The sequence below is a fragment of the Bombus terrestris genome, chromosome 12 (genome assembly GCF_910591885.1).
Source record: "Bombus terrestris chromosome 12, iyBomTerr1.2, whole genome shotgun sequence".
Lineage (NCBI taxonomy): Eukaryota > Metazoa > Arthropoda > Insecta > Hymenoptera > Apidae > Bombus > Bombus terrestris.
The window spans coordinates 3762853-3789744 of NC_063280.1; the positions used below are offsets into that span (position 1 = coordinate 3762853).

The window sequence follows — 26892 nt, forward strand, 5'->3', positions numbered from 1 at the left end:
TTGTAGCAAGCAGCTACTCCATTCCATGACAATTCGTTTCCATACTAAATTACAACTTCTGAAAATTTTACTTTCCATACGTAATAAATTATTAACGTGCCACCTAGTAGATATTTTTATATGTTTTTTAACAGTCTTTTAGAAACAGAAGATGTTACAAAATTGTATTTCGAACATCGTTACGTCAAACCTTATATCTATGCGAGAATTTTAGACATTGGACCATTAAATACAAAAGTATTAATAACGTTACATATTAAATATTCAAATATTCTTATAAACATACGAGTAGTCTCTCGGAGATATTTTTGACGAATATTCGATAAAGATGAAAACAACGCACAAAATCTAAAATCTCAGCTATAACTAAACACGGAGTACTATCGATATTTCTCTAACGAAAGAAAAACGAAAGATGTTGAAGGACAATAGCCCTCGTTTTTGGGGTGCAGCAGGTACCTGAAACTATTCATGTGCCCAAAGTATTTGGGTCGACCGTTTGACAGGTTGTAGGGGGCTGGTTATGGGTTCCAGGGTGGTCAAGGACCCAAATTTATTATTTTACGATGCTCTCTCCTGCCTACCTGCCTGCCTGACGACTATTTTCGCGCCTTTTCCCCCGACCTCCCCAATTCCGCACGGTACATTTTTACGATCTCATTCAGGTGTCAAACTTTCCAATTAACGAACACGCTACGGGGAACAATGAGTCGGCAGATCCGAGTTTTTGCACGTTCACGATCGTTCTGGCTTGAACGGACGGAAACAGATCCTAAAGTTGTTTTTTCGCGGCCCGGTTCCTGCCTGAATCCTGTTCTCCCGATCGGACCGTTCAACCCATTTTTGAATAATAACGAGAGAACCTGTTATACTTTTTGGAACAATGATTGTCATATACAGACACGGTTAATTGAATTTATTAGCAACAGTACGAAGGAATGTCGGTATAATAACATTTAATTGGAAATTTTGAGAACGAATCACGCTGGGTCGATAAATTCTATTCACTTTATATTCAGTTTTTAAACTCTACAGACGTTCAACTACAATCACGTAGTCTCCTAAATCATTTGATAACTTTATTTATTAAACCACTGCGTTATATGGATTAACGTAATAGTTAAAGTTCGATTTCATTATCGCAAATAGCTTCAATAATTCTCTATTTACGACAGTCGAATTGCCCTAAATTTGTGCACGAACTGTAGCACGAAACAACTCGCAGTTGGCAAACCCGAAATAACATCCACGATGATATTATAAGCGTAGAAATACTTTATAACCGTCTTGCATTTACGCCAGAGTAAATTATGTTATCGATAGTATGTACGTCGCGATAATGGCAACTCGTCTAAAATACTCTTTCTCGATTAGTTGCACCGAATCATTTTCAGATATAGTTATTACCAAGCTAGCTACGATATACCTACATTTGTAATAACGAAACAATCTTTCTTTCAAAATACATTTTCTAATGGATGTAATATTCGAGTGGCAGTGGAAATCGATCTTCGCCTTAAATTCCTTATCTTTATTTAATTCTTATTCTTTATTTAAATTGTCTATCAAAGTTAATTTCAAAGAAAGAAAATGTACCATAGTCCCGAAACGAGGATGTACTTTTTGACGCATCTTCGTTCCGTTTACTATAATGAGTAGCACACTATGTAGCGAATAATCCTTCGTAACGTATCCTACAAACGATGATTTTAGAACGTAGTAACAACATGGTTACAATCGGTGTTACAAAGCAAAAGTCAATTTTTCTTCAATTCGATTCAGCTGATTTTCTACAGGGAACCTTCTTTCGTCTTTCCTTACCTCGAAAATACCTCGTCCGTCCTATATTTCGCATAGATGCCAGGCCAACGCGATCGTTGAAACGAGAATACAAATGACGCGGAGGAACGCGAAAAATAAAGGTCGGGCGCATTAACCGGTCCCGAGTCTCGATAAAGCAACGATTCTTTCTACAGTTTAACTCCTTGGTCAACGCGTATTCTCTCTCCTTTGCTTTCCGTGTTACTTTCCAGAGATTAATGGCGCGCCAGATAGAAGCAATTTCGAGACTTCGCTGACAAACAGAGGCCCCGCGCGAATTTTCTGGCGATTTAGCTGGAGCACGAGGCTTCGCTGTAAATGGTTGAGCGACGCCCCGAAAAAACGCCGACAACCACGGAGAAACGATCGAATTGGTTCGTGCGCTACGTGTGTGGCGAAAAGGATCTGGACTGCTGGCCAGTCCAGAAATCGTAAGCTCGCCACGCTCGATAAGGAGCCAATTACATTTTAGCCGATGCTATCTGTTCGCCAGCAGGCGCGATAGCGGCGGCAAACTAATTGGCCGCGCCAGAAAGGAGATACACCGGCGATAGCCGCGTGAATTACAGAAAAGAAGATAGATAGAGAGAGAAAACAAGGTCGAACTTTAGGGTAGGACACCCCTGGTACCATACACGGCCAACCTAGTAAGAGGTTAGGTTGGACGAATTGCAGCGTAGAAATCTCGAATATAAGCGTCCCTCTTTCTTCCTCTTCCTTCTCCCTTCGCTTTCTTTCTCTCTTGCTCTGTCGTTCATTGTCCTATCTCCGACGCGCATATAATCGCCGCGGCGAAAGAAAGCCTCGAACGCAATTTCAAAGTTCGAGGCTCGTTTGGCGGCCTGCCAGCGCTCACGTAACTAACTACTTGTTTTGCCAAGCGTGTGCACACCCTCCCCGCGGCAGGCTAGGCCGTGGCCGCCACCGCCACCGCCACCGCCATCGCAACCGCCACACCAGCCGCCGCCACCGCCGCAGCCGGCGGCTGATCCCGTCGATTTTCGAAAAAGGTTAACACCTCGACTAGCGCGGATCAGCATTCGACCACGTGGCGACGGACGCGCCTGCGTGCCCCAGCCAGCCTCGAGACCTTACACGGAAATTTCTTCTCTCAGTCTTCCCGTGCCCACCAGTTGGCACGATACCCTCGCGACTCATTGGTAAAATATTATATAGCGTTTAAGCAAGCTTTTGTACTAAGAATTCGCTTTCCGATATGTTTTACGTACGATGGGAAACGTGACGTGAGCCACCGCGAGTCAGACCTAAACTCACAATCAGACAGCAAGCTCGCGAGGACTACGCTCACCTGACACCTACAACCTCGATATATTTGACAAGACACCTGAACGATTGTAAATCGTGCAGTGAGATTCAATTAAACAGATGTAGTGCTTCACTCGAATTTGTCGAATACAAGGGCTTTCGAGCGTTATCTGCGATCTACGATATCGATTTTCTCGACAGATAGCAGGCGATCACGATAAGACGCGCGAAGATCAAAGTAGATACAGAGCCTGACGGACTTACGTGAATTTTAATTGTCCGTGGCAAAGGTATGGGAATATCTTACCTCGATCCACGGCATGCGTAGGCTGTGTTCTTGGTCGACGGTAATATTCCCTCGAGCCGCTGGCCGCCGAACAGACAACAAACAAATACACTTTTTGCACAATGTAGTAGATCGACGAACGACACTCGTCTAACGACACGATTATTATTATATATTTTTTCGTCGTGTGAACACGATGCTTGTTGTTGTTGGTCGATCTGATGGTTCACAGAAAGATTATACGAAACGGTACGGCATTCGTGGAAACTACGAACTATGAGAGGTCCGTATGGAGCTACGGGCAGGTGTCAACGCACCGGTCCTGCGGATCCTTCCCAGTGTCACGGTGCTTGCAACGAGTATGACCTGTCACTCTGTCGAAAACCTTGGAATCCAGAAAACGAAGCTTTCGTTCGAAAGCCCGCGTCTTGCACGCTCGACTATTGATCTTAAGCTTCGCTTCGTATCGCGAATCCCGCACCTAACGACTCTCGTAACGCACCGACCACGATGCACCTCTCCCGGCTGTAGTTCAGTCCACTCGATCATCGACGACGATGCTCCCTTCTACGAACGACAGTATCTTCCCGATCATCCAAGATACGTAGTCCAGGTGATTAGCGTGGACACAGCGAGCACAGTTGTGTTGCGGTGTTCCGCATCAGTTCTCCGCTTGTTCCTCGGTAGGAGAAAATCGGAACTCGACGAGGTAACACGATGCAGCCGCGACTTGATTCGCGATATCGGCCGATAGAAGAGAAGACGCAGCGAATCTCGCGTAACTGTTCGCTCGAATCGCGAAATACACCGCTGTCAAACATGAGATATGGGACCGGTGTGTGAAGATCGAGTCGGACGCGAAAGCACACCGCGCGACACGTAGAACATGTACGAGCTACGACACGAACCGTACAGCACGACGGCGGACGAGCGAGTGGGGCTTTCGAGGTTTCCCCCACTCCGGCTCGGGCCGTGCAGAGGGCCAGAGTGAGCGCGCCTGGCGCCCGAGCGGATAGGCTGCAACTGAGGGAATGGCGGGGTGACTGGTGGGGGGAGCGGGGAGCGCCGCGGTGGGCGCGCGGTGGGGATAGGAACGCAGCGTGGTGGGGACGAGGAAGAGAGAAGCGCGAGAGGGATGGCGCACGATGCTAGGGGAACGGGGTGAGCGCGGTGGGGGAAGGATAGATGGACGTCAGGGGCGTGAGTGAAGGAGGGGCATCGATATCTCCCCTCTTTCGCCCTACCCCGATGTACAGAGAGCGCAGTCCGCACTCCACGCGACTTTACGAGTGAAACATTTCGCGGGTTTCGCGGACGCTGGGCGTGGGATGGGGTTCCGGCTGTCGGAGGGGGAATGGAAGGGAAACGTAGTGAGGGAAGACAACAGTATTCCCGTTAATTGAACGACTCTCGTAGAGAACGAGAGGGGTGGCGGCAAGATGAGGAGGCCAGCGACGGAGGGGGAGGATTACTCGCAGTAATTACTTATTTTTATTACGCTCCGCCTCTCTGCCTTCCCCCCACCTACCTTGGGTCTCACTCTGTGTTCGTGTTTCACGACGACGAGAGGACGATGACGACGACGACGACGACGACGATGAGGAGGCAGAGGTGGAGGACGAGAACGACGATGACGACGAGGATGGTTCGTTTGCCATTCACCGTTCTTGGTCAGCGTTATTAAGTCCACTTTTTTGCGTATTACAATCTGCAATAGGTTTATCTCGGCCGAAGTACGTTGTAGTAAACTCGTAGCGATCGTTCATCTGCTTACTTTGTGCTTGCAACACGGCTATCTTGATTACGTGTTACGTCGTTATAGGATCAGATATACAGAGATCGAGGTTGTCACGTGAGAAATCGTGAAAAACCAACGAAACTGCGAGCATTTGGGGGATCGGTCCGCCCGTCCCTGTGTTTCAACTATGAATTCCTGAAGGTCCCGGACAATGGTTGCCGCGGTAACCGTGGAAGTGAAAGAACACTTTCAGCTAATTGAACGACCACGGTCCTCGGGAATCCGGAATGGTGGCCGATTACTCCGAGTAATTACTTATTTTTATTACTTTCAGCCTCTTTGCCCCTCCCATGGGCCGCGTAACGTCACTTATCGCTGGCCAACCACGAGTGCCGTTCTCTGTGGACCACCATATTTCGTTGCACATATCTCTTGATACGTATCGCGTCTTTTAGTACCGCTCCAAACCACAGATTCCATAACGTCTCGTCTAATTAACATCAATGAGCAAATGTATTCCTCCTATTGCTTTTGTTTCTAGTCGTCGTTTGAATCTTCCATGTACAATAGACTATGGATAAATGATATATTTCTATTGTAGCTTAGTCCGAATTAGAGAACGGTCTCGATTTTCTTAAAATTTATGCGAATTCCAATTATATCGGTTCGTACTTTATAAATCTATATTTCTGGGATAAAAATGATAGTCGTAGGCAAACTTCGTAAACATCACTGGACGATAACTAGATGGAACAATATGTACAACAAAACTTCTCAGGCGAAGGAAAAAGACCATCATGAAAATTCATTTAGGATAGAGCGTGAGGTCTATGATTCGCATGTATCTCCACACGAATCAGCTCTCGATTCTTCAATCAAGTGGAACAGCATTCTTCCATCGGCAATGAACGCGTGTTTCGTGGAACGTCGTCGTCCACCAGCTTTTACCTAATCCAATTGCTAAGCAGCCTCTTTTTGCCATGCTGCACAGTTCACTCGACCGACGTTCTACCGAAAACAAGCGCACGATCAACGTGTATTCGCAGCGTATCTGGAGGACTCGCAGCCTCAAACACTCTCGATTTACCTGAAACGATCGGCGCGAGACTCGTTCGCGAATTCAACGCGCGCGTGTCCACGCGAAACTGTTGGCGAGTCGCGTCCAGAATGAAAACTAGGAGTCGAATCTCTTAGTGGCTGGAACGGGCCGTGTCTAGTGGCACACGCGTCTATTTATATTCATCCGTGAAACGGCATAGCTTCAGCGATTACGCTAAAACTCGGGAGAGAGTACAGTTGCGGCTGCGGAAAACACGAGTTACGCGCATAAATAGCGCGGCGCGTGCTCCGGAAAAATTATACGACACTTTCAAGTGCTTCCCTTAAAGCGGGATAAAATGATTACTCCGTTTACCGGTCAGACTCCCCTTCTTTCCACTTTCTACCACTTCCTCTTCCCCTCGACTTCTTTTTCTTTTCTTTCGTCTTTCTTTTCTCTCTCGGATGAAGATTTTCTTCGTTGATACGCTCGTTTCTACCCGCTCGAAGGAAATAATAGTAAAATAACGGACGAAGGAAATGCCACGCGATTAACACGACCGCTGACTGTGTCTTGAAAAGATCTCGTCTTTCTCGCGTTGATGAAAGAGAAGCCGCTTCGTCTTCATTTTCGTATGCAACTCGTAGGGAACTCATTAAGTTCCAATTTTAATTGCTGTCCGGCTGCTTTTATACTCTTAGCGCAAGCTCACACACGTTTGTTTGCATAACGTTCGAGAATTCGTTTTCGCGTCTGGATGCGAGCTACACTTGGCTATCCTCGTTCCTTCGGTCGAAAACGATCGAACATCCAATTAAGCTCTCCGTTTGTACTTTGTCGATGGTAATCGGTTAATCGAAACTTGCAATCGGCCAGGACGATTAATTGAAAGCCGACGTAGAGCTAATGACTTTCGTCATCGTCGCGTCATCTTCCATCGAAGCGAGAGCAAGCGCTAGAAGAAGGGAAGCAACGAGGATGGAAAGTCTTACTGTTTCTGCTGAACAGTGGCTCGATCCACCTCCAGGTTCGTGTTATTTCTATTTGTTCTACGGTTGGAACTCGATTTACTTCCACTTTCCAGTCATTCCTGGAATCTATCTACAACCTCTTTGCTTGATTGTAACATCGCTGTAGATTCTACTATGTGAATGTAGAATATTCGTTCCAGATCGTGTTCTGGTATTAAAAATACGAACAAATCTTTCTTCGGCGTTTTACATTATTATTATAAAATATGCGGATCTTGAGCAACTAATTTATACTATAGTGATATAAGCTAGTCTTAAAACAGTACGAAAAATATATACCTATAGTAACTCACAAAAGTATTTGAACATTTTTACGAGGAAATCTTTGAATACATTATGCATTATATAAAATATAACATTAAAAACTCAGAACCGAAACTTTCAATAAATCTATTCGATTTGCCATTTTGCCTTATGAGACCTTCTTACAGAAAGTTCCTCGATTATTCAACAATTCCTTATCTTCGTTAAACAAAGACCAAGAAAGATGATGAAACAACTTACATAAATCGTTCTAAATTTGAATACAAATAAAATTCAATCACCATTAAAATAGATACTGTAGGATCTTTACTACAATTAGTTTATTAACAATAAATGGATTAAACAGATGTTGATTAAATAGGAAACGGTGATTGTTTAACGTGAACTAATCACGATAACGTATTATAATTAAGACAATTAGATAATTAATTTGCAACTCTCGTCACCACGGACCCAATGCTCTCTCGACAACGCTAGCAACACTCTTTCGACAACGCAATTCGCACTCTCTGACTTCTCAACTCACAATAACTGTTAATTCGTTTATCGTCCCTTAGCAATCCCTTGTCTTAGCCCCACCACGCACATGCTCCGTAACCGCTTGTTTATAATTCGTCCGACACCCCCAGGCCCCTCGTACACGATACTATAATATCGTGGTTATAAAAAATATTTCCGCATTCCATTATTCTGCGTTTCGTTTTCATATTATCAAAGGTAGTCTTTACTAAGATCAGTAAGTCATAAGAATTAGGTACTAAATGTCGTAAGTATTACTAGATGATATGAAACATACATTAATACATTAATACATTTGGATTTAGTTAATTAATATCTAGATGCAATAACAAATACGACCATGCATAGATAATTTTTGTAGTCACTGTATATAATGCCTTACAGGTCAGTACCTGTCTGTCGATCTACGTCCATATTTCACGTCTCCTATTTTGTTCGTCGGGTAAACAAAGGAGGAACGCGATTGAAATTATGGCGCACGGTACCGTGGCACGCGTACAAGTACTCGCGACTCGTTTATCCGGCTTTAATTCGTTCAATTATCCCATGATTAATTACTTTATTAATTGCGATCTACTTATTCCGGCGGGTGTGCGCGCGACGTCAGAGGCTGTGCGACGGCACACCGTCATAATGCACTTTTAATAATTAACGCGGTAAATAGCAACGCGAATGAATTATTTCCCTCACGTCTGGAATGATTAAAACATCGGCGTGCCTGCTTTCGGGTCAACGACGAGCCGATCCCGCGGAACTCCGCCATTCCAATTTACATCGCTCGAAATAATTAGAGGATCGCCTGCCTCGAGTAATTGTATATCTCGGTCGATAAAGGTCGTCGTCCATCTAACAGCACAATGCATGGAAACGACATCAGATCGACAACGACATATTCGTGTTATTATGCGTATTTTAATGGAAGTGCGCTTAGTGGTAACGGCATAGAATCGACGTACCTCGATAGCAGCATCAATGTTTTGCTGATTGCTGCAGATTGTTTGTGTGACGACTACAAGGTATCGTTATTAACGATATCGTTGTCAACAATACATGGATAGGATGGATGATCAATCAAAAATATCATATTTTGCAATGTCCCTTCCTCACAGGCTGAGATTGTTATGCGAAGTCAATACTATTATAAAATATCACCAAGAACATGTACATATTATTAGTATTAGGTCGTCCGAAAAATTTCTTTCGTTTTATAAGCAAATAATGGATCTATCAAGATAAAGATCACAACGTTGGATAGATTAGGTTTCATGTTTGCATAAAGGTGCATCGTTATAAAAGACGTGTCTGTAAAAGAAAGGCACTTTTCGGACAACCTAATATATATTATTATTGTAACGATACGATGCACTAAGTCTCCTCGATTTCTATTAGCAATAACCAGTATACTCGGCATTTACAGGAACTGTGCAGAAAATTCAGTTTGAATTATTTTGTATAAAACAATTTGCAAATTTAACTGTGTAACTCTTTGTTATTTTGATTGAATATCGAGCAGCAGCTTTAGTTAAGAAAAAGAATATAGCGAATAAGTTAATGGACATAGGGAAATTGAAATATATACACATTCGGTCATACTCAATAAAATCTGCGTAAAACGTATGTAAAACTATCTTAAAACATGATCATCCGACGAATCGAGAACCGTTGCTGATAAAACGAAGGAAAAATTGTAGCAGTACGAAAGCGCGGGCGAAAAATTCGAATATGCTTTACGACTATAGAGCGCACGGTACAAAAGCCGGCCAGCTTCCCGTATTTTCCCGCGCGTCGTCGTTCGTCGAAATTCTAATTTCGCGTGGGAGGATATTTCACACTGTGGCACCCTTTCTCTCTCGCTCACAAATTTTTTTTTTTTTTTTTTTTTTTTTTGTTTTTCACTCTGAAGTCAACTCGCGGCTTCGAACTCGTTCGTCGTACAGCTTACTATTGCGATCGCGCTCCGCTTTATTGTTGCGTACTCCCCTGTGCACCCGTCTATTATTATTATCGTTTCTCCACGCTATCGTTTCGGGACCATAAACAAGTCGGTGTTCGTCGCACAATGCCACGAAACAATAGCCGCGACTGATTGATCCTTAACTTTTAAAGCGACGCTGGTACCGCGCGTATTGCATGCCGCTGCTGGCCAAGTCGTGCGACCGACCGACCGACCGACCGAACGAACACACTGTACTACGTATCGATGCTTGCAACTTATCCGAATGCGTTTTCAATTTGCATACAGTAGGAACTCGAAGCGCGCCATTGTCGCGTTTCGTCACGAGAATCGTTTGTTCCCTCGACGTCTCTATTATTCGTTGGCGCACTGTAAATCCTGACCGCGGATATTTCCTTTTTTTTAACGACACGTGCGTGTGGCGGAATAAAAAATTACGTTAGCAGATACGAACTGTTTCGTTCGCGTCTTCCAATACACTGGGTTTTTGTTGGCAATAGTAGATGAACATATTCTTTTTCTTTGTTCTGCAAAGTTCAAGCTTGAATTTTAAGATGCTGCGAAATTGTTAGATGATCCAAATTATCTTACTCTACAGGATACGATTCATATTCGACTCACAATGATTTGTCACAGAATTATACTTTAATCTAAAACTATTAAATATGTAGTCTCACGTATTCGATAGCAACTTTGATTCTTACAAGATCTACGAAAATTTCCACGTAATATTCTGGAAGTTCTCCAAGGTTCATTCAGTCCCATCCAGTCTCGTCAGAGATAACGATAACCCGAAGCCTTAAAACCACAAAAATTATACATACAAAAAACATGTCTAAACATCGCCTCTGTTTACACTACTAAAACGGTTCTACGTACGAGTGAACTTCCCGAACCAGAATTTCCTTAGCGATCCCTCGTTATCAGCGCATACATCATTAAAATTCCTCGGTGTGCCTATCTAATCAGCGAAGATAAACAGAGTATCAACAAACAAAACATTCGGTAACGTGACAGAACGCGCTAACTTTCATTACCAGCTTTTTGTTATCGGTTCACCAGGTATCGGGCACCGCAATCTTGTCAAAACTTTTATCTAGCTTCTCATCGGGCCAACCGCGATGCAAGAAAACAGCGAAGCCGAAGGATTCTCGGTCGCAGACAATAGGCGAATCCCTGGAAAGGATCCTGCTGGCCATGGACAAGCGTCGAAGGAACAGGCGAAATGGAGGGTAGAAAAAAACAAGGAGAGAGACCGAAGCTCGCCGTGGTTTCGGATAATTGTAGCGGATAGCTCGAAAAGGTGCCGACCGGCTAAGGACAGGCACGCTTGTCAGGAGGCATTAGGATATCTATCGTAAGCCTGAACGATATCCTACGCGGCCAAGCACTCGTTAGGACGACTTAGGATTGTTTCTTCGTAATCCAATAAGGATAAAATTCCCAAACCCGGGACTCGATTGTCCTTCGTGTAGGTAGAACTTCTTCCATGCTATAGGTATACTTGGTGGGGTATACTTTGGGTGAACCGAAGTTTAACCGACGATCGTTGCTGCTTCTTTTCTTCGGCAGATAGTTTCTTTCGATGGAGATTGCAAGAATAATTTCAGTTCTTCTTTAGGATAGTGTATTTGGAAGTAATTGTTATCAGTTTCTTCTGGTTTTAGTGTTTCAGAGGATAGTTGAGAATAAATTTGAGACACGGATGGATAGAATAAAATATGGCAACTTCTAACGGGATAGCTTTTTCCATAGAATTTCGAAGAATAATTTCACTGTCTTCGATTCACGTTGCACGTATTTATTTGCTATTACGGGATACATCAGAAGATTAACTTAGGCGGCAGAAAATAGGATGATAAGTATATACATACGAAAGAAAAGAAGAAGATGCATATACGCAAGGAGTAATGAGACAAGAACAAAGTGTAAAAGGATTAAGAATAAGATATAATGTAATGTCGTCATAAAAGATACCGAAGAGAATGTCTTAAGGATACTAAAGATTAGCCGAAGACTTCGATACTCGGATGGCAAGAGTTTGCGTGATTGATCATTCGATTTATGCAACTACAATGTCCACAGAGTATGCGATGTTCCTTAGTATGTAACAAGAGATGACTTCTTAACGGTACGTTGAAACAAACCAAATGGATGATATCCGAACAGTCAACAGTACTTTAACTTTAGCTGTTTTATCGTGAAAGATTATATCGGATATCAGAAGATTATCCAAAATTAAGAATTTTATAATATAATCTGTAAATAGTATTAAAAACAGAATAAAATATATAATAAAGGATACCCGATAAAATTGACTAAGCCGTACGATTCTGTTTGCAGATCGCAGTAAACACACATATTGGTCGTAGAACGAACAGGGATCGATGTCTGTGAGTTCGATGGTCACGCCTTTTTTTCCGCAAACTTCCGAAGATCATTACGAAAGCCGCGGAGGGCGCGCGAGCCTCGTAAACTCGCCTCGTAAAAATCACCAAAATACACGCACCTTACATGGTAGCGTGGCGTAGGCGGGTGTCATATCCCTGTAAAATCATTGCCACTAAAAATCAGAGGTTTCCGCGGCAAATTTATAACGGTCATATCGGCGGTGTGTGCGTCGTCGTTGGTGTGGATCCGCGCGTCACGGGGTGTTAAATTTTTTTCAAACGTCCAAAAAGGAACACTGCCTTTGGTCACCCACCCTTTCACCACCTTTCTGTCCGTTCTCCCTCTCATCAGGAACGAGTTTCGATACGCAGAATATCGTATTTTTTCCTTATTTGCATTCTGGTCGCGTCGATGAACACCGCGCTAGCGCCTCGTAACGATCCGCTAAGCTACTTTCCGCGAGGACACGTTGCTTACTTTGTTACCTTTCGTTTGACTGTCTACGTGGCTGGAAGTTTGATCATCGTGTGACGGAGAAAGGAAGGAATCGTAGGGTTAATTTAGTTCGGTGATATCCTTTTGTCGTGGTAAAAGGATGCTACGGATGATTGAAGATGATAGAACGATTTGACTAGGGTTCATAGCATCTTGAAATTAACGTGACTTTCATAATTATACATTTTCTGCATCTGAGGATATAAGAAAAATCGAAGATCATTTAGTGTTTGCTTACGATAAGAGGATAGTGCGAATGGTTGAAAATAATAGCAAGCTTTGGTTCGTTCTTCATGGGATTCTAGGACCAAGGTTTCTTTCATAATTCTAAATTTCGATTTAGGTAACCTGTGAACTGTATCGTGAGCTTTCTGCTGAATTTTGAAATTACTTCGACAAATGTCAAAATCACCGCCACATAAATTACAAGAAAACTGTATTCTTAAAGGATAATTATTAAAATATCCGAATGAAAGAGTCGCAAGCGTGAAGGAGGATGTTTCCACGCGTAATTTTATATAAATTGTGGAATCACACCGGGCAAGGAAATTATACGGCATCGAAGTCGAAATCTACGGGTCAACCGTGTGTCTGCCGCTGAAAAATCGACACCGTAACAGCGTCGAACCGGGTTTCGCCACTTGTTTGCTCTCTCTTCTCAGTTTCAAATTAGGGATGCTTCCCATTTGCCTGACGTTTGCCCCGCCCTGCAGCAGCTTCTACGGTAGCAGCTTGTTCGAATTCCAAACTGACCTGTCCGCTGAACAACCCACCGACTTGGCGTGGGGTCTAGCCGTCCGCTTTTTAAAAATCCTCCTCCAAGCCTGCCACCAGCCAGAAACGAAAACATTGTCCATCGTGAATGTAATTTCACAGAAGCGAGCGAAGATAACGCGCAAGAAAATATTTATCGTAATTAAGGCATCGGGAGCAGAGGTGAATTTTTTATGTGAATGCGCACTTGCAGTATTAACTTATTTCAATAAGACGTTCCTATCATAAATAAAGGAACTCACCGTTCAACTCAAAATGAAGAATTTCTTTTTTCCAAATATCATGTTATTGCACAGGATATTTTCTTCTTATTCTTCGTTATTTCAATATTATATTAAACCAACATCTACTTTAGTCGGAGAATTATACAGTTCGTTGTTGAGAGTATTGAAGTTACCTTTTGCTCTCAATTTAGACAAATCCAGATTTAGACAAAACCGATGTGACGAAGAAACGAATTGATCTCGCAACAAATGCCAGGCAGACCAAAGAAACAACCAACACAAAAGAAAAGAATTCTTAAATCAGAATTTTCTAAGTTTCCCAAGTTTCCTAACCCAAAACAAGGACACGATAATTTTCAGAATTACGTTCATATTCGACCAAGTCCAACACACTCAACATCTTACGAAATCCGCCGATAGAATTAGAAAATATATATCAAAAAGCGGTGAGTCGAAGAGGACGCGTCGAGTAGTTGAATCGTCGCGAGAAAGAGGTTTGAGAGAAGAAGAAAGGAAGAAATAGAAGGAACACGGGGCGGACGTAGGGCGCGGAGAAAGGAACGCCAACGAGAATATTGAAAAGCGGTCCTACGAACGCGATCAAGAGGGCCAATTACCCTGGGGAGGCTGGAAAGGGGGAGAGGGCAGCCCGCGCGTACGTGTACCGAGCACGTATTTTATCTACGTGCCTTACGCGAACACTCGAAGCGCACTCGAGTCACCGCGAGTGCTCGCATACGAGCGGCGCATTCGAACGTTCGTCGCTAAATTTACCTGCTCGCTCGTACGTTCTTTCTGGAGGAGCCAGATACACATAATGTTCGCCTAGCTACGTACCCGCTCGGCTCCCATTGTGCGCTGCCATACGCTCCAGCCGAGATCGTAGGGAGTAGGGCATCGAGTTAAGGGTAGCTCGCGACCACCATCGTTGGGAACATTTATCCGATCAAATTTTCCGGTGGATCATTTTTACTGGCAAGTCGAAGAGGAATTTTCTCCAGTCTTTTTTCTTGCTCCAAGGGCAAACGGTAGCAAGGGTTGTCGAAGGAGAAATGGCGGTCGTTTGTGCGTTCGATTAAAGCGAGTTTTTGAATTTGCTCTGGAATGGTCGAGGATTTTATGGCGAAAGAGAATATGTGGCAGTGAAATTAATTGGTAAAAAGCTCGGCTAACAACCGGTCTCATATCGTAGGGACGTTAAAGATAGCTAGGAAAAAGTATAATACAGTATTTTGGCGAGGAAATACGGGAAAACCGGATAAACCTGTGGTAGAAAATGCCTGTTAATAATTCGATTCATGATTTGAGGCTCGAATATCAAAATGTTTATTCGAATCGTTTATCGCATAAATGACAGGCAAACACATTTCAAACAGAAGTTCGCTGATAAATAATTCGAAAATACGAGAAAATTAATAGACGATTTATACTATGCACTTAGGACAAAAAATATTAGTATTTGTCCGTTCTATTTTACAATTTCTTAATGTAATCTCCCAAGAGGGAAGAAAATCAAAGTTAAATCTAGAAACGCGTGACTCGTGTATCCACATTCGTCTTAGACGTGGCTACCATAAAGGACACCCCGAGTAAGAGGGTCGCTTAATTAATCGGCTATCCATTCAGTGGGATGTTTACGTGGGGGCATTGTGATTTCCGGTTGAAAACAAAATGGGGGAGGGCCAGTAAAAAGGATCTCGTTCGCGGACCGGTGGAGATTAAATTGGCCAGTGGCGCAATCTTGACGAGTACCGGGGACCACTGAAATCTTAATTCAAACTGCCGCGCCATTGGCATAGGGGCATATAGCCCTTTCAAAAGCGACTCGTTTTCAAGAGAACCTTATGATTGTTGTTCCGTCGCGGCACGCCCGCTTACAAACACGTTACACACACAGTTAGGTAATTATATTTACCTTCGCAGTTTTATTATTTACGGCCCAACGGACGGGGTCGCCTTGTTCATCATCCTCTTTCTTCCTCAACTGCGTTCTAGCGAGGATTCGCGTTCCTCCACCTGCTAATCAGCAGATTAAATTTTACGCAAATATTGACCTATATCCGATAATGATCCGTAATTCCCTGTGTATCTTACTAGGGTGTCAGGTATTACAATGCAATAAAAGTAAAAATGTTTTGGAACAAATTTCCGTGAAGATTTAGGGGCCAGTAGTTAAACTAAAATTGAAAACGATTTAAACTAACATCTGTATTAGGGATGGACACGTTAACTAAACGGATAAAGTTTAATATCGTGAAGAAATCTGGCGCGAAGTTCTCCGAAGATTCGTATTTTCCACGCCAATTGTATAGAAGTTGCGATATTTAGTCCATGATTTACCTTGAATCACGAAACTCGATCAATGGGAAAAGAGTAAGTAACGAAGAACAAAGGACTCTCGGGGGAAATTGCGCGGCTGTGAGAGGGAATTCGTTGCTCGCACGATGATCGTGTCCGAGGAACGCGGAAGACACGGGAGGCGAATCGTGTTTTTCGAAGAGAGCTACGAACGAACAGGGAATCGACAGGGCGGATTAATTCGAAAATGAACCTCGTAAAGGTTAAAGTGCTTAACGAAGTTCGGTATCAATGTAGCCCGTTAGCTAAGTGCGCGGCTGCCACGCTGTTTTCGAGATCAAAGGGTTAATTAAACGCTTTCTTTACGGGGCCCCCGCTGTTGCTGCCGACCTCACCTGCTAAATCTGTTTTGTGAAGTCCCAACGGCGATACTGAAGTACACACTTTCCTCCCCTTGCTTCCCCTGTCGATAGGTCGTGCACGTGCAGCTTTAGACTACGTTCACACGCGATAGTCTCGCCTCTAATTGGACCTTCGGTTAGATCGAACGTAAGTTGCTTAGAAATTGAATTTCTTTTGTCATTTTCCGAAAGAAACTACGAGAAGAGGAATGGGGCTGATACTTATTGGGCGAATATAATCTGTATATTCATAAGACCTATACGTCCTATATTTCTATATGAAATTTTCTATACTTGTATTTTTTTATAACAATCTATTGCTTCTCAGGCTTATTTAAAAATGAAACCCCTATTAGAATCAAATTATACGTACAACAGGTTTTAGTTGACAAAACACCCTACCATATACAGAGTTCAGAAGCTAATCAATGTAAGTCGTTAAAGATGACATCTGTCGAGTAAATATCCTTCCGCTGCTGAAACCATTAATCAACGGTTTATTCATTATATTATAATGATTAAATTCATGAATATATTATGACTAAACTGTAGCGTGGATTTTGACAGTGGATCCTCCATATGCACGTGTGCATGTTTCTTCTTAAATTCAGAGTATTGCGTGAAGAGTAACAATACAAATTTTATTCCATGTTGAAAATTCATATCTTCTCCAATATCCACTCTACAATGGACGAAGTATCAAATTATTTTTATCATACCGCAATTGCTACCGGAGGATCGTATTAGAAATATTGTTGGATTTCAACGCGCAATCGTGTCGAAAGTTACCGGCGTAACAACGACGCCGAAACGACGGCTATAGAAAAGTAACGCAATGTACGCGTCGAGCTTCGACGTTAAAACCGTGCTGCGATGATGACGATAACGATAATAAAGAGTAGTGCTGGCGTAAAGCGCGAAACGAAACACCCCCATGGAACAGCACTGTGAGGGTGTCGCGGATAAAACACGCCCGGAACGAACAAAAAAATGTACGAGTCTTTGTATGCCGCGTATGATCGAAACGTTAGCCTCTACGATATTTACCACACGCGAAGTAATTAAAAGACAATTTGTAAGTGACGAGAAATAATGTTTGCAGAAGGTAGCATGTTATTATGTACAGCTTTTAAGACCGAGAATAATAGATTTTCATAGCCTTCGCTCTCCTCTTCTCCACTATATTCATTTCTTTGGATTTTGATTCTCAAAATGCAAAATCCCATATCCAAAAACGGAATTAAAAAGATTATCAAGAAAAATCATCCGACAGCCTATTACCCCTCGTAATCACTTTTCAAACACATCGAGCACGCGACTGTCGCGCGTTTATCTCGCGAATTATCCCAATCTCGCTACCCTTCGACGGTGTAACCCCTTTTTACGATCAGCCTAACGATAATACGTGTCAGACGATGAGGTGGCGCGTATCAACAGACGCGCGGAAGCATCGCAGTACGAAATCGTTTTTTCCGTTGTCGCCGCAAGTACTCGATAACAGCCACAGGATAATGATACACGTAACCATTCGCGATATTATATTACGTGGCATTGTTTTCGACGTGTTTTAGTCCGGTCTTTCGTCGCCGAATGGCCAGACATATTCCACCCCTCGGCGCAAGGGTTGCTTTTTTTAAGTTTCACGTAATTTTTTACGATGGTTAACGTGCCTGTTAACGTTGGATAATTTCAACTTTGTTGCTGCGGCGAAATTTCCTCGAAGACAACCCTTACACACTGACAAGCTTCTTGAAAGGACTTTACCTTTCGATGGTATCTTCAAGTGCATGAAGAATAACTTTCTCACAGTTAGATCTTAACAAGCGACAATATTTAATTGACGTAGAAATTACGTAGATTCTTTTACATGATTCACACAAGTGGAAAGTTAAAAAGTATTAAAAAAAGAAAAAAGATGCTATCAGCGTTGTAAATGTTCAGGTAAACTAAATAAAAGAAAATCACTGAATATTCCCAAAGACCATTAGAAATTATTCCAATTGAAGTCGCTAACGTTTTACAGATTGCTCCAAGTACAATGGCTTACTCAAAATCATGTGATCTATGAAAAGTTCTGCTGCTTATCAAGTACGCTATTCACGTTACGTAGCTATAGAAAAAAGAATACTGTCCCATTTACTTTTAAGCAACCTTAAAGGATGATATGACGTCAATAAACGACGTCGTTATTTCGGTAATGAAGACATACTTGTCAGGATTAGTGAGACGGATTAAGAGCTAAGGTACCCCGATGTTATTCACCCTACGGAGCCGGCACTTTCCCAGGGGCAGGTCGAGCGGAGAGAAGCAACACACCTGGAGCGCAACCTCCTCGTTCCGAAGAAAGCTTGTCACGGTCTTTAAGAGCGTTATTCGACGTTTTCGAGGTTTTTAGCCGGAATTCATCGCGCGCGGTCAGGCCTTCGGTTGTCAGCGATCGTTTGCTTCAAATTGACCGCGTTCCCTTTCCAATACCGAGAGGGCCGATTGTCAAGGATCATCGGACTGTGAAAGACATGGGGCGATATTCTATGGGAATTTCATTGGCCTCTGCCTACCGATCGCCGTGTTCGTCTCTCTCGAATAATCGAATAAATAGCACGAGCGGTCACCAACGTAACGCTTCGTTAATTCAGAAGAAGAGCTCGCCTTTCCTAAAGATCACTCGAACCGTTTCGTCCACGATCGCCGAACTGAAGAAGTTGATTTTTCGATTCTAATCGATCGAATATTAGAAAGTTGATTTTAGAACGGTTCGATGGGACCACCTCGACACGGCGAAAGGTACGAAAATGGGGTGGCACACGGTAGGTAAAACGCGGCGACGAGCCGCAGCTAGACGATTCTGCTTGTCCCTGGGACGGAAGTGACGTCGCAGGCACCGACGGAAATTCGTACTGGAAATTCCGATGGGTTCGAGAGGTCGAGGAAGGGAGAGAAGAGGGCAACAATCAGGGTAGACCCGGCATTACGCCCCATTCATCCCCTGCCGCCGCCCCTTACCACTCTCGAACCGTATTTGGCTGACAATTCTTCATTTGCGTGCAGCAAACTCTACGAGCGCGCCGCGGCATAGCGAAAGGTTTAAACGGCTCGCAAAAGCCGGCTAAATTCGACTCCAATTTGCCGGCTCATTCGTGCAACGATCGGAAACAAAATGCCTCGACCGTTCGCTCTTTTTTTCTCTCTTCTTCTTTCTTTCCCTCGATCTCTCTTTCTCTCTTTTATAGCTGCGAACACAGAGTCGCAACGTTCCGCTGACCGAACTCCCCCGTGGCCTATCGATACGCGCCTTTCCAAATCAACTCGCATTGTCTTCCACGCGAATTTTTGATGCGCACTCGTCCCGTCTATGTCAGTTTTTTTACCCTCCTCTTCACTTGTCTTAGGCTATGGTTACAATGGATGACGAACCGTCATTCCGATGAAACATTCAAGTTAAAGCAATCAAATATGTATGTAGATTCTTACGACTATCGTGTAAAGCAACGACAATTTTTAGGAGACTACACCGCGACCAACTCCACAAACTGAAAACTAGAGAAAAATACTGTCATAAACGTTACTCTTTAGCTTATGCAAGTAAATCATCTGTTTTACGGAAATGTAACGTCAATGTATTACACGCGTAGTTCAATCGCGCGATATTACATAGAAAATTTATAAAAACTACACTCGATCAATTTGCTTTCTAAGATTCTCAATGTAGAAATATAGGAATGTTAAAATTCATTGGGTGCATCTTCCTCCAGCTCGATTCTTTTGTCAGGTTCAGATACGTTGCTACAATAGGGTCAGGCGGGCATTTCGTATGGCACAGTTAGGTCTATATACTGTGGCGTACATACGTCGACGTCACTCACCAACGGTATTGTCAGAAGCTGACTAGCCTACCATCCGGGAATACGAAATTCGTCGTTGGTACCCGCGGTATTCCGCCACCCACGATTTTTACGCCGTCGCGGTCGCGCGCAATCTCTAAGGACGCGTGACGCGGTCGCCAAATATTTCCTTTTCCTGAGCACGCTGTTTCCCGATTCTATTCATCGAACGTCGCGGGGCCGTGCGATTGTTTCTTACCAGTTGGCCACCAGACGACTTTCGTCGAACCTTGTCGCCCGGACAAATGTATTCAGTCAGCCCGCTTTCTTTATTTTTCCCTTTGTTCCGGCTCCTTTTTTCGGTTTCCTTGAGCAGAGCCCGATTTAGCGCGGAATTTTAACCAGGCAAGTGTGAAACATTCAATGTTCGTGCTTCGAGCTACGTTTCTCAGAGCGAGAAATTATACGTTCTTTGTTTGATTCGGAACAATGATTTTTTTTTAAAGAAGTCTATTTTTATATTTATACAAGAAGAAGGACAAAGAGAATGTTTCTCTTGAATATGATTTTTGATGGATTTTGTAATATTTTTATAAGGATAACGATATAAATATTTCGAATAACAGATAGACAGTGGGTGTTTATGTAAATTTACATCTTTGGAAATATTATTAAGGAAATATGTAAATCTTAGATAGGACTTTGTTTCACCCACTAACACGTTTGCTGTGAATTTCATTTGCATAATATACAATGCTATTTACTAACAGATAATTTTCATATAATACCTGCCTCTATTCAGTAACTTAATATGTGCGCTCGATATTTCAATTTCCCAGAAATATATAAACACTCGCAGACTGACAATAACATTATTTAAACAATATAAAAATTCGTAAGAAATTTGTCAGACGCCTGATTCACCTTGATTTTCTGAAGAACATTCTCCACGATCAAACGCAAAAGATTTTCTAACCCCCGATTTTCAAATGTAACGTAATCGGCCAAATGATTTCTGAAACAAATAATCGAAAGTAACAATGAACGGGGGCAAGCAATTTACAAAATAGAAAAATAGAGAACTAAAATTCAAGCGTCTTCTGCATTTCGCTCTGGGAAAGATGAAAGTTTAGCCGCTCATCTACGAAAACTTTCTTCGGCAAGTTCGATGGTTAACTCACGAAAAGTGAAATTACAGAATAACGCGCACGTAACAAGCCGCATCACGATCGAATTTAAATTTTCCCAACTTACGATACGAAGCCTTTGCCGGTCGGATACATTTAATGATATTTAAAGGGGTTACGAAGCTACAGACGATGATATCGCGATTAATCAATAATCGGAAAGTTCCTCCGACACAACGGTGTACCACGTAGTTTTTCTATTTTGTTAAACTAAATTTGCGATATTCATTTTGATTTCTTCGCCAAAAATCTACTCTTTAGCCGTCGATAGTTTTAACACCGATTTATTTTTCCTATTTATTATTTGGTATTGTAGTATTTAAATTAAAAAAATGTCGATAATAAAAAAGGGACAGCACAATTCTGTGTATCAAATAACGTTTTATGTTCTAGAACGAGCATCTGGCAACACCAACGAAAAAATGATCCGTATAAATACAATAATTACACGAGCCCAGCACCGGCAACAAGATACGCTCGGTTTTATATTACGCCATAGTTTAAATGGTTTCCGAGGAAAATCAAATTTAAATGTCTTCTACGCGATACAGCAAGGAGGAGATTTAAATAGCGGCGAGTTGAATAAGCATGCTCGACCCGCCAGCGCTAATTAAATTCCAACGCAAAGAATTAACACGAAGTAAAAAAGGATAACCTCCCGTCGGCTACCGCTATTCCCAATGTAACTTTCTCTACTGGTTTGTGTACCTTCGATCTCCACCAGCTTCGATTTTCTATATACATTCTACGTATCTTATCCAGCAGTTGATGAAAATCGTGGTTTAAGCCGAAGAAAGAAGTTTCTCGTGCAAAAGAACACGAAGCAGATGTAGATCGACAATTTGAAGAGCTGTGTAGCTCGATGTATTCTTGTTCGTCATAATGTGTTCTGTATTTATCATTATATAAAATTCATTTTACTATTCCAGATGACACAAAGTTAAGTTATAATTTGATTGTGTAATCGTAGAACTAAGGGTATGATACACGTATCAAAAATTGTCATTGTACACGTTTCACTCATTTTTGCACAAATGCATTATGGCACAAAGTTGAGTTATATTTTGATTGTGTAATCGTAGAACTAAGGGTATGATACACGTATCAAAAAATGCCATTGTACACGTTTCACTCACTTTTGCACAAATGCATCATGGCACAAAGTTGAGTTATAATTTGATTGTGTAATCGTAGAACTAAGGGTGTGATACACGTATCAAAAATTGCCATTGTACATATTTCACTCACTTTTTCTCAAAGAACCATTCTCCTTCGACTTGTGTCGATATACCATTGTCGATACACGCTATATCGATCCTCCAGTATTCTGTTGGCAATCGTTGTACACGATCACAACCTTGGAGATCGACAGAAGGATTCGAGCATCTGGACAGGGGCAACTGGTCGGTGAGGTGGTCCAATTTTAGGGGATGCGATGAGAAAAAGGACGAAGAAGACGGGCGAGGAGAGACGCGAACACGGACAGACACGGCGAGTACGTCAAATTGATCCATATTAATAAGAACGGTGGTTCGCGTTGCCGGATTTTTGCATAAATTTGAATCGGCCCTAGCGCGGCAAGGGTTGCAAATTTGAATAATCGAGAATAATTCCGAAGTTTTCGCGCCGTGTAAACGCCCGGCCGACGTAATCAGCGCGGACTTCGAAACATTTCATGATGTAACGCCTCCTCTTCTCCTCGGCGAGGATGTGCGGCTAATTAAGCGCCAGCCAGTCCCACCGGCCATTGGAAAAAATACACGGTTGGCTCTACGAATTTTCCTTTATACCCACGTCCGTTTCTCTGCCTTCGTTCTCTTTCTTTCCTCCTTTTTTGTCCAGTCCCTCCCCCGCCGCATGGGTTAGGATTCGGTGAACAACGGGATTCGGGCGTGTTTGCGATTTTAATGAATCTTAACCACGCGATAGTCCAGGATTTTATCTCGACAACGAGTCGCGCTGCATGTATCCGCTCTGATATTTTTGTTCCAGTTGCGCTGCTCTTCTGTCACGTGTAATCGTTCACAGCGACGTTTCCTTCCGTTTGCATATCACGGTGTAAGGGATTTGGACGAGTACGAGGAAAATAAGAAGTACAATATGATCCGGGTAACGCAGGAATTTCCTTTTATACCAAGTTTATTTGCAATTAATCTGTTAATTACAGCAGGTCTATAAGCAACGGTGACGTTAGTACAGGCTTCTGGCGAGAACAATACACTTTAGGTGCTAGGTACTTGTAACTGTTTTGAAAAACGACGCAAAAGATTTGACACGCGGTGACTGACCTGACTTACACCACATGCGAATTAAAATTTATTTTTTCTAATTTGAATTCATGTAGATATCGTTGTGCTTTCAAGCGCAAGGGATCTTGACATTACAAGGATTTCGGTTAAAAACAGTGTAGTTCACTGGCTAGCGTAAATCTAACGATAGGTAACAGTTTATTTATGTGTTGAAATAAAACTTTGCTCGATCGCTGTTAAACTTCGGTTTCTCAATAATTTTCCCAACTTCTTCTTTTTTCAAGGTGCACAACATCAGATCCAATTTTATATCGAATACGGTCTGCGTACTATAACGCGTCTCTTGGAAAGCAAACGTTACATTGTTACATCAGAGAAATAATATGCGAAATGGAGTAGGAGGAACAGTGCTTAAACAGTTTTTATCTTGGTATGCGGTAATCTACGACCGTGGCGGCGTCGTTCCATCTCCGGCCAGATTAAAGCGAATCTTATTATATCGAATGACGAGATCACGTGATCAATCACAAAAACACACAACGGAACTGTCGTGTCTCTAATGCGAAGCGGAGGAAGACAGCGATACTTGAAGAACGGGCCACCCGTCGTGAACGTGGAATGTGGAACTGTACCGACAGGGCCGGCGATGTTCGTCTCTTCGCCCCTTATCGATCACCTTCTTATGTCCCTTATCCTAATCCCTTTTTGCATTTTTTAAATCGAAACTCGAAAATCCAACCGACCCCGTATCGTTTCATTTTTTCTTCTCTTTCTTTCTTTCCTTATCGACTATGGTGTAACGTAACGTCTTCAGAAGAATCGTATATATACAACTGATAGCACACATTTTCCTCGACAATTTCTGCTTTTGATATAAGTACACGTAGTATTATCGCGTTAAACGATCAGAAAAATGCTCCTTTCATCGATCATCACCTATATACTCCATAAATGCGTAAGTATCAAAACACTGATAAATAACGAGGTAATTAATATGAAATATTCGTCCAACTTCGCTTATCATCTCACAACGCCGACAAAAGAGAATCTCAAAAATTTCCTTCTAATATCGCCAAAACTACCCAAAGAACATTACGAAACCTTGCAAGCTCTCACACTTCTTTACCTAAACTCGCCTCGTACAATTAACGACGCGTTTAATTTATCACGTGATTGCACCGTTCGGATTCGATCGATCTTCTAATTAGACCCCATTATTATTATATTATGCAATTGACTATTTTTTGATATTTATTGATATTTACAAATATCGCGGCCTTCGCGATTCTTCTCCACCTTTTCCCTCCTGGTCAAATGAACTTTTTCCTTTCACGAAATCCTGTTACCTCTGGGACTCCCCCGAGCTTGTTCCGTGGCCCTTGGTCTCTCGTCCTGTTATGGTCTATCCCATTATAATTCCGAGCATGCACGCTCGTCGTCCGTACGTTCTCTAGAGAGATGGAAGAGTGTAAAACGTCGGACACCTGGGCAGAGAGTTTAGCCGGGTATTGTCAGGAGACAAATATGAGTTAATACGTCATCCAGGGACCTATTCAGGGCCCAGCGCCGACGAGAATGGTGATCACGAATTGGCCGGCGTATAAATGTGTTTTAATTGTTCCCCTTCCCCTTTCCCCACCCCCTTTCACTCCGTCTTTCTCTAAAGCTGTCCCACGTTCCCTCTTGTTCATCCAATTCGCTTGTCCTCCACTGTTCCTTTTCTCCATCGTCTCTCTGTTTCGCTTTGTTCTCTCTCGGCCTGGACCCCGTTCGAGGAACGCCGTTCGCGGAGACTAGCCGAGATGTGAAACATAATAAGAGACGGCGTTGAAGAATTTCCTATTATCTTATTGTTGCTCGCACGTCCTTTTGTGCCCACTGATTCCCCGTGAAACGTCGTCTCGTCGTTGGAGGCCTGTGATTTCAGTAGATTATCGCATTTCATGTATAGGGAAATTTTGTATACGGGGAGATCCATTGACATTTGTTAAACTCATAGTTTTCTTTGATATAGATTAATAAATGTTGATAAAGTGATGTTAATTAGTGATGTAACTTTTTATTAGGTTGTCTGAAAAGTTTCTTTCGTTTCATAAGGTGATAATAGATGAACAACAATTTCTATTTTATATTATTTTATTGAATTAGATATGATCCATTTCGTCATATTTCTATTGTTATGTTCGTGCACAATTCAATAAACTAATATAAAACAAAAAACATTGTGAGTTTATTTTTTTCTTATAAAACGAAAGAAACTTTTTGGACAATCTAATATAAGGAATACTAAGACGTATAGATTAATGTATTGAAAAATATATGGTCCTACGAAAAAATATAAAGTTGACGTTCGTATGTCTACGTTTCTACTTAGAAAAAAATACCGACATCAAATTATGTTTCACTCGAAACTATGTAACTTTTGTTCGAAACGCTTTCCCATCAATGATGAACAGTTTTCAAACATTCGCAGTGATGGATTTAATTAGACACCTTATACAGGTATTAAAGGATTTAGAGAGGAAACTGAAAAGTTTTTAATTATTTCTGTATTCCTGTTTTGACCACTGATTCTCCACAAGACGAAATTTGAACTATGATTGAAGATACTCGAGGAATAGAAGAGACTTTATTTTATTTTTGTAAAAGAACAAAAACGTTCTACCATTTTTATACGGGGAACAAGAATACTTCTACGAGAGAACTAGAAAATCCAGAGAAGTAACTTGAAATTTTGCGGTCTTGATTTTCAAAGGTGTTACAAATACTCTTTCTGATATGATCTGCGCGAGGATTGCAATCGAAAACCTGTTAATGACACCGTGGGCAACAACACGTGTTGCTCTCTAACGATAGAACGATACCGCGGATGAAATTGTCGAATAAATGACTCCGAACATTGGACCGGCCGAGTTTCAACTTCATTCGGCTGATAATAGCTCGCGTAAAAACTTGATTTCTGTAAATCAGGATAAAAATATTTGCAGCCTCGTGGTTTTCCAATTTTTTACCATCAGTAGATCCAATTCAATATAATCTTTTAATACCATAATCGCAGCTATTAACGTTTCAATATTTTAATCATACTTGCCAATTCTATCTTTCAATTCATAATATAAACGTTCGTTAGCTGT

General features: G+C 42.2%; 1 protein-coding gene across 8 annotated transcripts in view; it reads right to left on the reverse strand.

The window, feature by feature from the left end:
* Window positions 1-26892, reverse strand: part of LOC100650779 (LIM domain transcription factor LMO4.1) — a 477355-nt gene that overhangs the window by 170406 nt on the left and 280057 nt on the right. For 2 of the 8 annotated variants that reach the window (XM_020865734.2, XM_012314597.3), the window contains exon 1: window positions 3395-4342. The exons of the other annotated variants lie outside the window; for them this stretch is intronic. The gene's annotated coding sequence lies outside the window, so the exon portion shown is untranslated. Of the gene's footprint in view, window positions 1-3394; window positions 4343-26892 lie in introns of those variants that run through there. 8 annotated transcript variants of the gene reach the window in all.